Raw genomic sequence first — 10,750 nt, 5'->3', positions numbered from 1 at the left:
TTGATGCCCTAATGATTTCCTCAGTTGCAACAGTGAATGCTAGAGGGGGGATGTGCACCCTGCCATGATACCAATTTCCAGGTGCTGACAAGCTGTGGTGAATTACATAGCTGTGAAGCATATCAGTATGTTTTGGAAATAGACTTTAACTAGATTTTTTTTTTCTCTAAGAAAATCGTTTGCGGGCCACTGGATTGTGTGAACCAAATATGTTTTCCAGGTCCAGGTATTAAATCCCAATCTCTCTTCTTTTTCAACTGTTGCATTTGAATTTCATGCCTGTCTGTTTGATACACGGAGAAAATACTGCAAGGTCCCATTTTGGTAAGGTGGTCTCAGGCCGTTGGACCTCGTCATACGTTTTCAATATTCAGTCATTAGGTACTTAAAAAGTCATCTATCTCTCTGTAACACTCCCCTAATTTATGAGACTTGTCACTCTCAACGCTGCCTCCATTGAAGTATGAGGTTGTTTCCATCTAACATGCTTCTTTAATGAGCATCCGTAAAATCTCAACCATCTGGTGTATTTGTGCACCTGAGAGAAGAACCCGCTGTGCCCTGAGGCTCCTGATGCTCCTGCTCAATTTTGGCTTTTGGCAAATGTGAAGGCACGCTTGTAAAACACATTTGCTGAGGCCATAATTTTTTATTTCTACCTGAGCTTTTCTGTCCTCTGCACAATAGTCAAATAATTCAGAAGTTACATTGCGTATGCTGAAACCTACTTTTCTCCTTTCACTCTTTTTAACTGACACTTTTAGCTGCTAATGCTAATGTCTATCAAAATTATGAACCTTGATCACAATTAGCAACTGATCATTGCTCATACCTATAATAATCAGTTCCTTTCAAAATCCCAATGGACATTAAAGCAGAAGTAAGCGATCCGGTTGTTTTGGCTAACTTTGTTAGTTAGCAGCCCCCACCCTCGTCATGGATCTATTGGTCCTCGTCCCTACGTCACCACATTCACACGCATCCCTTGGCTGCACACACAGCCCTTCATGCCGTTCTCTCTCCTCATTGGATAAAGCTTGTAGGATACAAGGAAGTATACAAGACGTTTTCTCCTCGGCTTACATCAGAGCAGAGTGACTGACAGACCCGTGTTTCAGACCAAACACTCTATGTAAGTGATTGCCGTCGGAAGATATAACTATTTAAGACTTATATTAACACAAATATTCCGCTTACTTCTGCTTTAAAGCCCAACTATGTAATTTTTCGACCTTCAAATAATATTTCTAAACTCATTGCAGTGGTAGAAAAATGGTTAAAGGGATAGTTCACCCTAGAATGATATTTCGCTCATTATCTACTCACCCTCATGTTGACTAAGGGCTGGAAGAATTTTCAGAGTCCACCGTCCCTTCTCTGAGTTACAGGGGGTCTTGGCGTAGCAGTGCATTTCAATGCAACGGTTGCAAAGGGACACCAGAGCTCTTCGTAAAAAAACACACACAAAAAAACATCCAAATACCTCCATGATGCTCGTATGTAATGTCTGTCTTGTGCTGAAGCCCCAAATTGCGTAATTGTCCCGAAAAAAATTAAATAAGTCTATCTTTTAAGCTTGTTTGTAGCGGAAGCTTCTCGAAGCTCCTCTTCCTGGTCCGTCCAAATCTCGCGTGATTTGCGCCGGCGTCAGTGCGGTTACTGCGAAACATACCTTTTTTCAGTACAATTGACAAAATATTCCACTGTGGCTCTGAATCTTTGTGGTGGATCAAATAAACTTGTTTTTTGTAGATTTCAGGTTAACATAACAGAAATCAAACTCTGCAACGTGTGATAGAAGGTCTAGATACTTGCAGCTTGACACATGGCTGAGAGCAGTGAGTGCTTTGTTGTGACATCACAAAGATACAGAAAAAAATTGTTTTAAGGCTTAGTTTCTTATGGCAGGCTGTGTGAAGCACTGTGATACTTTCATGGTATCAATATAGATCCAAAACCTGATGTATAATAAAAGACATGGAAACCTAAATTTATACAATACAGGCCCTTTAAGTACCTAAATTTGCAGGTATACTTGAGTCATACTTTGTTACTTCCCACCAGCCTATCCGAACAACCATAGTATTATCAGAAAGCTTAGTTTCAAGTCTTTTAAGATGGACTTCCTCAGCTGTGACTCGAATAAGCTCCCAGCCACGGAGCATGATTTAGGAGGAAACAACAGGCCTGCTGGCGCAGAGCAGCTGCAGCACTGTTTGTGTCTCATTTCTCTAGTCGGAATTCAAAACTCCTAAACAAACGGTACTAACCTGCAAAAACCATTACAAATGCCACAAACACACACCTCAACACTACTACAGGTGGGACAACAACAGACTACAGTGGTGAAACGTATACTCAGTAAGAGGATGACAGTTATTCCCATCCAAATTCACTGATCAGGAGTTCATTTTGTGCAAACACGAAGAAACTACCGGTGTGGTCATGTGGTTATTTTTAAGCCTCCCCCATGTGTGTGGCAGGGACTGAGCACTGTGCCGGAGCGACCTATTAAGGACACCCTAATTTCACAATATGTCACAGTGCCAGGTTTAACAATGGCATTTCAGAGCAATTCAGAAAAGAGGTTTCGCATTTTATGCATCACACATATGGCGAGCCTGAGACACGTCCCACCACCTGAAGTGCCCATATAGCTGACATTTCTGTGTTCCATCACACTGTCTGCTGGTGAAAGGTGGGAGGGGAATTGGGGAAAACTCAGACAGGAGATGAGATGAGATCTTGAAGCTGTGTGTCCACGTTGGCTATGGGCTTTTTTCTCTCTGGTCTCATACTGTCTATTGTTTGAGTGGCAATATACTCAATTTGGTCCACTTTACTTATGTTTCACACAGACATACACACAGACGCCACTCCCACATGCTGATGCTGGCACTCACACATACAGATGAGGCCGAGTCTCCTTTCCTGCCTGCTCTCAAAGCCCTTGGCACTGCTTGTTTACCCTTCACTGTGACAGCTGTGTGTGTGTTTGTGTGTGTGTCGATCTGAGGAAGGAGATATTGCGTGTCAAGTGCTCTCCAGGGCTAAACTATCATTTCTGAGTGTTATCACACCATCCTACTTCCCAGGGGCTGGCTGTCTTTCTCTCCGTCTCTCTATAACACACACACTCTTTTTCTGTCTCTCACTCTTACTCTCTCTCTCTCTCTCTCTCTCTCTCTCTCTCTCTCTCTCTCTCTCTCTCTCTCTCTCTCTCTCACACACACACACACACACCCACAGACACACACACACACACACACCCACAGACACAGGAGGAGCTCCAGACAGTGTTAGCCCAGTGAGGCGTGCAGTCAGAGAGGAGAGGAGACTGGAGTAAGTTGACCAGTTGGTGAGCGCACACACACACACACACAGACACACACACACTTTCTCAGACTGGGAAATCAGTCATGCAATGGTCCCATTCAGACACGCAGCGCTGCAAGACCTTTCTGACCTGCAACTATCACGCAGAGTACAAGTTCAACTGTCAGACCACTGATGTCTATGGACCTCTAATGTATAGTATTCACCACATACATATAAATAGGACACAGCAGAGTTTCACTACACTTCGTACTCGAGTGCATCTCAGAGAACTTGGCGAGAGTTACTCATGAGATACTCAGCAAGTATCTGCCCACAAACATCAACTTTTGAAGGCAGATACTATTTTTGCTACTCTTTAGAGTTCACCCTTTGTCTCCACACCACAGTGGACAGATATGGTTCTTACTGTAACACTGCAGTGCTTGTGCTTGTGCTCGGATGACAAGGGTTGGTGTCATGACCTTGGTCCATCATGTGCAAAGAAGGAAGTACTGCAGTGTTGCTGTAGAACCATCAATTCCATATATGAAAACTTTGGACTTTATAGTCAATGTGTTCATTTTAACCATCCAACAGCCTTCCATAATAACAAAATGGAGATTTCCAGAGCAACCTCACCTATTTCCGAGGTGCATAGAAAAAAGAAAAAGTAAAAACCCAAAAACACCTCTAGTATACATACGTAAGAACCTTTACTGTAGCTTGGATGACCCAGATGGAGACCAGAAGCCAAAATGCATCAGCAAGTTCATTCCCTGCTCAAATGTCTATTAGTTTTAGGTTCAATAACCTTAACAAGATATTTATTATACAGCACTCTCAGTCTTGGTTCTATAGTCCACATAGAAATATTCACAGCTTGCATTAGGAAACTGAACCCTATACCAAGCTGACAGCTATAACTTTGCAGCTTGTGTAAACTTAAAATGTCACAACAAAGCAGTCCCCATCCTCACTCATGCTCCAAACCCAGCTGACCCACCATCCAACCTTGCAGGATTTGGTTTCCTATGAGATACTTAGAGCCTCTCTTTTCCAGTCATCTTCTGATGACCTGTTGTTTCTAGATCTCAAGAGAGAAGAGAGATGACATGTTTTGTTGCATATACCGTATATCTGCTTATGGATCAACACAACACCACAAATAAAACATTGAGAAGATTTTTGGAAGGCACTGACAAACTTTATTATTATTTATTATTCTGTCTATATTGGTGGGATCAGATGTATACTGTATGTGTTGTGATGGACTAGCCGTCTTAAGGCATCTTGACATGTGTCATCATGGACTGACGTTGGACATATCATCAGGGAGCACGGCTTTTCTGTTTCCCAGCAGCAATATTTACCTTCTCTGCAGTAAAGTCACATGTAATGCAGTATCCTTTTGGTTGCAGATACTGCACCCTAAAGACTCTGCACACTCATGTCGCTCACTTTTCCTTAGCTGTTTCTCTACTCAGGTAGCTTTGTTGTGACTCCCTGGATGAGACAATTACACCTTTATCATTCTTTTTGGTGCATGGAGTTTGTGACCTCACATAATTCTCAGCACGGCTCATCCCATTTTCAATCTGAGCGAAGGCCTAATCAACCAGAATAACTGAAAGCACCTGCGCGTGCCGGGCCCTTAACTAATTTATCTGTATGATGCATTTAGTGTGTGCTAAATGAAGCATGCCAAATAATCTGAGGTTCTGTGGTGGCTCCTGAGTGTGTGTTCCTCTTGAGAGCTTAGACAGATTCCTCCCCCATGGAGCCGCAGTCTGCTTCTTTTTCACTTGTCACTCTGAATTTCAGGAGAATCATAGACCAAGGTTAAGGCCACTATGATCCCTCACCAGTTTCTCACCAGCATATCAGTTGTGTTGGAGTATGCTACATGCAAACACAACTTTATTATGTTGTATTTGGAGGGGGTACACAGTGTTGTCCACAAGCCTGAATCTTAGCTTAGTTGAGTTTTAGCTTGGGCTGTTTGGGAATTCCAGATGCTGCAGCAGACAAAATTAAAATGTCGGTAAGCAACTTGGTATGCTAAGATTGGTTCACCAGCACGAATATTAAAGCATAATATACTAAGCTTATCTGGATAATCAGATTTTTTTTTTTTTTTTTTTTTTTTTTTTAAATCTTACAACATTGGACTGACAGTCCCACATTAGTGCACAGTGCCTGGCAGATGTAGATGTCAGTGAAGGCAGAAAGTTAACCACAAAATGATACAGTAGCATATTCTGTTGCTTGCTTGTCATAATTTATAGGGGACAACAATACAACTATTCAGCAAATCAGTAAAATGTAATATGATGTATGTGGGGCAAAGCGTTACACATTGTGAACCAAAGTACCAAAGTAAAAATATTTAAATTAGCTAAATTAGCTTTTCTTTATATTCTGGCCAGTCATTCTAATAGATCAGATAATGATTAGCCCTCTGCTCTCTGACCCCTGGCATAGAAGAGGTTGAAGCTCTGGTTCCACCAAGAAAATTAAATAAATCAAATGACATATGTAATTAGAAGACATTGTAATATGACAAATAATGTTTGCAATGGTATTGACAGGTTAAATCTGACACTGGATAAATCTTTTCCCACAGCAGGACCATGACACAAAGGCAATACATATTCTCAGGAGGGGGGAAATACCACTTTAACAGCAACCAGGAGATTACAAAATCTCATTTGACACAAAGAGGTAATGATTTAAAAAAAAAAAAAAAAGAAAAAAAAAAAAAGAAACTGCACCATAACCATAAAGGTCAACATCAATCTAGTTCAAGAATTCAGTGCCTGTGGTTTTGATTGAAGAAATAAATTGACAGCCTTTACAATCTGTTAGTGTGTCACATCATGGGTTGACAGCATGGACATGGCCTATGTTTCTCAAAGAGTTAACAGCAAGCATGAAACCCATGCCAACAGATGAAGGGGAGAAAAAGCATCACTGATTAACATTATGTTATCAGCACAACAGTCCGCCCATTGTTCCGTGGTAAGAAGGCCTAATCCTGCTCTTAGCAGTCTGGAGGAGATGGAGGCTTTTGTGTTTTTCTATTCTGTCGGGTTCTGGGCTTGATGAGTTTGCCCTTCGCATGTCTGGAACTTTTCCTTTCACTGACAGTGACTCATCTTTGGCATGCGGGATTGGAGTGATGCAAACACATATGTCTGGGCCCAGACACCAATATTAAGTCAGCGTCTGGGCAGATAAAGTTGTAGTGGATGTGGGGGTCCCTTCAGTAAGATAGTGTGTAGCTCATTGCCGAAAACAGCCAGGCATTCTGCTCAGCCCCGGACTGCCACTGAGAAGCACAGATGCTACTGTTTGTCCAAGCACTGTACATGTGTATGTGAGTGTGTGTTTGTTTACAGTTGCTCAGGAGTGTGGCAGATGCCTCTGTTCGAGGTGTCCTTGAAATGTGTCCCTGACCGCCAATTAGCGCTGCCTTATTTGCCCACTGCAATGCCGCCCCAATTAGCATCAAACCAATACCTGATCCGACCTGCCATGAACCGCTACGAGCCAGAGCCACACCTCTGCTCCACCACTTAAAGCATCAAGACCTCGGGTCAGTGCTGTTAAATGACTGCCACCAGGCATTTAATTAGACTGCTGCTAAAACTAATGCAATGGCCACCACTCTTACTTGTAGAAATAAAGTGGTGTGGTAAAATCTCAAGGAAATTTAAATCGAATGCAACTGGACTTGGTTATTTGTCTAGGAAGAGTTTCACCTCTCATTCAAGAGGCTTCATCAGTTCATGTCCTGTAGCATTCGATTTAAATTTCCTTGAGATAACTATGACCTGGACAAATGAGAAAATTCACAGGTTTGGTGTGGTAAAATGTTTTTTGCCTTATTTGATCACAAGGTGAAGGGGACTATGGCTCTCCATTGTTAGCTTCTGACACCTCTGCGACTATATTTACTGAGGATGCAGATTATGAGGAAACAGTCACCCGTGATACATTTCTGCATTTGAAAAGTGACATTTTCCAACTCCTTACTGATCAGTAATACGTATCTCAGTCTATTCTTAGACAAGGATTAATAGAACATAAAGGACAATTTAAGACTCGGGGATCTCTAATGACACTCACTCCTTAATTTCTTGCAAAGTTTGAACCACAGGTGATTCCACACCCCAGCAGTGTATTTATTATTAATGTGGTTATATTATTTCTATTTATCATTGTCTTCTGTGCAGTACAACAGCACCTCACAGGATGCACCACACACAAACCCCTGACTGCATAATGCACCAACAACAAAAACTCACCTTGAAACAGGGGCGGAGTGGCCATCGGGAGGACCGGGAGATTTCCCGGTCGGCCGGCGGCCAATAAACTCAAGTGAGCCGGCCCGCAAGCTGCCCTGCGCGGCCGTGTGGTGCTCACGAGTTAAAAGTAACATTTATTACAAGCCCCCACAATAATCTCCAAGCTCTACCTCTACACATGTTAAATAGTCCCCATTATTTGTACCCCTTCATGTCTCTCTACATCTCACTCATGGTTGCGGTAGTGAATCAGACTCTCATCAATCCAGCCTACTAAATGATTTTTGTTTAGCCTCCTATCTTTATCTAATTATTTTACTTCAATGTTACAGAACTTTCATGACCACAAAATATAAAATAACCAGCAATTTAATTTGTTTGTTTGTTCTTAAAGTAATGTAGAATGGTGCAAAGCCTCATGGGAAACGGTAAATGCGTTAGCCTATCACTGTGAAAGTTATCATTAAACTAGCGGCTACGGCTAAAAACAGATTGACTCATGGAAGCTACCCAGCAAACCTTATCAGTCCTGCCCGTGTGTTACGTTATCTACAAGTTATATTAATTTAACAAGACAACAAAGTCCCTGCTTTACTGTAAGTGGGCCAGTGCGCGTCGGTACGCGGACCGCGGTACCGTTACGAGCCGGAACCTCTCGCATCACAGCAGCAGCCCACTCTGTCTTCTCCACGGGCACCGAAGCATGTTGGTGAGTAGGACAAGGAGGGGTAAACATGACTGGATGTAATGTTATGGTCAGCAGTGTTAAGTAGGCTAAATCTGCTTGGGAGGCACTAATTGCAGCTCTTTCACATTCTGTATTTCTGTAATTTCTTTCTTCTTTTTTTTTTAGCTAGATAAAAGTAACAATGTGTTAAAATCATGGATGTATTGGTTAAAATGCACCAGAATATGGGAAATGGTGTAGCCTTTATAAAAAAAAATCTGGGGGAGGACCCCCAGACCCCCAATTAAGTAGTTTCACCCACTTTTTCTTTTTTTTGCTTCTGGCACTCATATATTTTGCCATATGGAATGACACATAGCTCTGTTTGAGCGGTGAGCGGTACAGAAATATGTAAATGGTGTGTGTGTGTGTGTGTGTGTGTGTGTGTGTGTGGGGGGGGGGGGGGCGGTTGGGCCGATGGCGGGCCGGTGCGGTCAGAATTTTCCCGGTAGATTTTGGTGCCCCACTCCGCCCCTGCCTTGAAATATGGCAGTTATCATTTTTCAGTGTTTTCAGTTGCAGTTGTCCATCATCAAGTCTCATCAGACGTCAATTTTCCACACACCAGAAGTCATGTACTGTATTCTAAGTTGGTTCAGAAAGCAAATAACAGCAAATCCTTTCCAGCTGTGTGTAACTACAGTACCTCACCTGTGACTGACAGCATTTGAACATAGCTACTGTACACAGGCTAATCAATGAGTGACATTCAGTTTTTTTTAAAAATTATTATTATTAATTATGGATTCTTATATGAATGTGATACATACCTGAAAAAAATATATGAATTGAAAGTTTTTTTTTATTACACTTTTCAGTTTTTATTGCACTATGAGCTTGTGGTGATTTGTTCACATTTTTTTGTATTGTTTTACTGTGTAACCCACCTGAAGGGTAAGTGACACGGACCAGAATTTCCTAGACTCGAGAGGGAGAAATGTTAGAGTAATGAACTGGACACCAATTAAGCAAAAGGGAACATGCAGAGGTAAGTTTAGCAATATTTGAATGTATTGAAAGTATTAACACACATGTAATAAACAATGTTACAATTTCGGCCGGCCTTCTATATCATTTTCAATGTCTCTGAATCGGGTGCACCCTTAAAATAAAATAAAATAAAGTGTCTCTTTTCCGAGAGTAGAAAAATAGTGCTCCTTTAATGTTTGAGTCTTTCTCAGTTTGTTTTTCCAAAAAAAAGAATAAAAATAAAAAATAAAAAATTTGTATCGTTCTCCTTTAACTATGTGAATCCTTCACAGTCCTACCCGACCGATAGGACGGTGGTTGACGAAGAGATGTCCTCTTTGATCCAAGTGGTCACACGGGTTGGCTCGCCACTCTCCCTCGTCAGGAAGAGAATCTCACTCCAAGATCCAAGGTGTCCAAAAAACCCAGCCTGCGTAATACAACAGGGCTTGAATAAATCTATTCACCTTTTCTTTTTAACTGTACAGTTTGCATTTACTCAGTGTAATCAATATCAATATAAAACAACTTTTCCCACTGTTAACTTATTTCAAGATAACATGTTTTACAGTGTTAGCCTGAGGTTAACTTTAACTGTTTTTCTTTTGAAATGAAAAATAAAATCATTTAAATCACTGATAAACAATCAGAAATCACATGTAAACAATTTCAATATTCACAGCTCGACAGTACACTCGCACTGGATTAAGGTAAGTGAAATCAGGTAATATGAACTTGTTTTAAGTTGATATCAAGACCTTTAACCTGTGCCTGAATGGAGCAGCACCATAATACACATAAAAAACAAAGCAGTCTTCTAAATCAACACACAGCTTAATGGCGTTTCTCTCTGCTCACACAACGTGAATAACAGGCACATATACTCTTTCCCCACACATACACACGCATTTCTCTCGTCTATCAAGGGGAAATAAACTCCATACAGTGAGCTAAGGCTCCGGCTCGGCAGGTTAGCACACACCGCGAACGAATGCTAACTCATTGAGCTAGCTACTTTTCACCGTACTCACCGGGCAAAGAAAGGAATAAACAAAGGTGGGGTTCCCAGGGTCGCTTCTCGTGGTTACCGGACGCTCAGGTGCCAGCTCCAACAGCTCCTCTTTCTCGATATCCAGTGTTTTCTTCCGAACTTTTATCACTCCAAACACCTGTGGCTCTGCTCTCCTCATGCCATCATGCGCTCTGTGTGTGTCTCGGTGTGTCACACGAACATGCGCCGAGGAGGCGGGCACGAGCTGACTTCCTCCAATCGCAATTCAGCTGCTCCACTCTGAGCGAATGAAACCACTTGCTTCCTCACAGAACCACTACTGACCTCTGACCTCTGGGATAACCCAAATAAATAAAATACAGAACGAAATAAAGACTGCAATTAGTAATTAAATGAAAATTATGCTCAATAAAAGGA

The 10,750-nt window shown here is 41.8% G+C and overlaps 1 long non-coding RNA gene across 1 annotated transcript; it reads right to left on the bottom strand.

Moving 5' to 3' along the window:
• Positions 1–9,341: 9,341 nt before the first annotated feature.
• Positions 9,342–10,750, bottom strand: LOC310986224. The gene is made up of 2 exons (XR_014595398.1): positions 10,353–10,750; positions 9,342–9,751 (listed from the first exon to the last, which is right to left on the bottom strand). It is a non-coding gene; the product is annotated as an uncharacterized lncRNA (long non-coding RNA).

Source organism: Trachurus trachurus, assembly GCF_905171665.1.
Source record: "Trachurus trachurus genome assembly, chromosome: 5".
NCBI lineage: Eukaryota > Metazoa > Chordata > Actinopteri > Carangiformes > Carangidae > Trachurus > Trachurus trachurus.
This window is presented reverse-complemented; position numbering and strand designations above follow the sequence as displayed.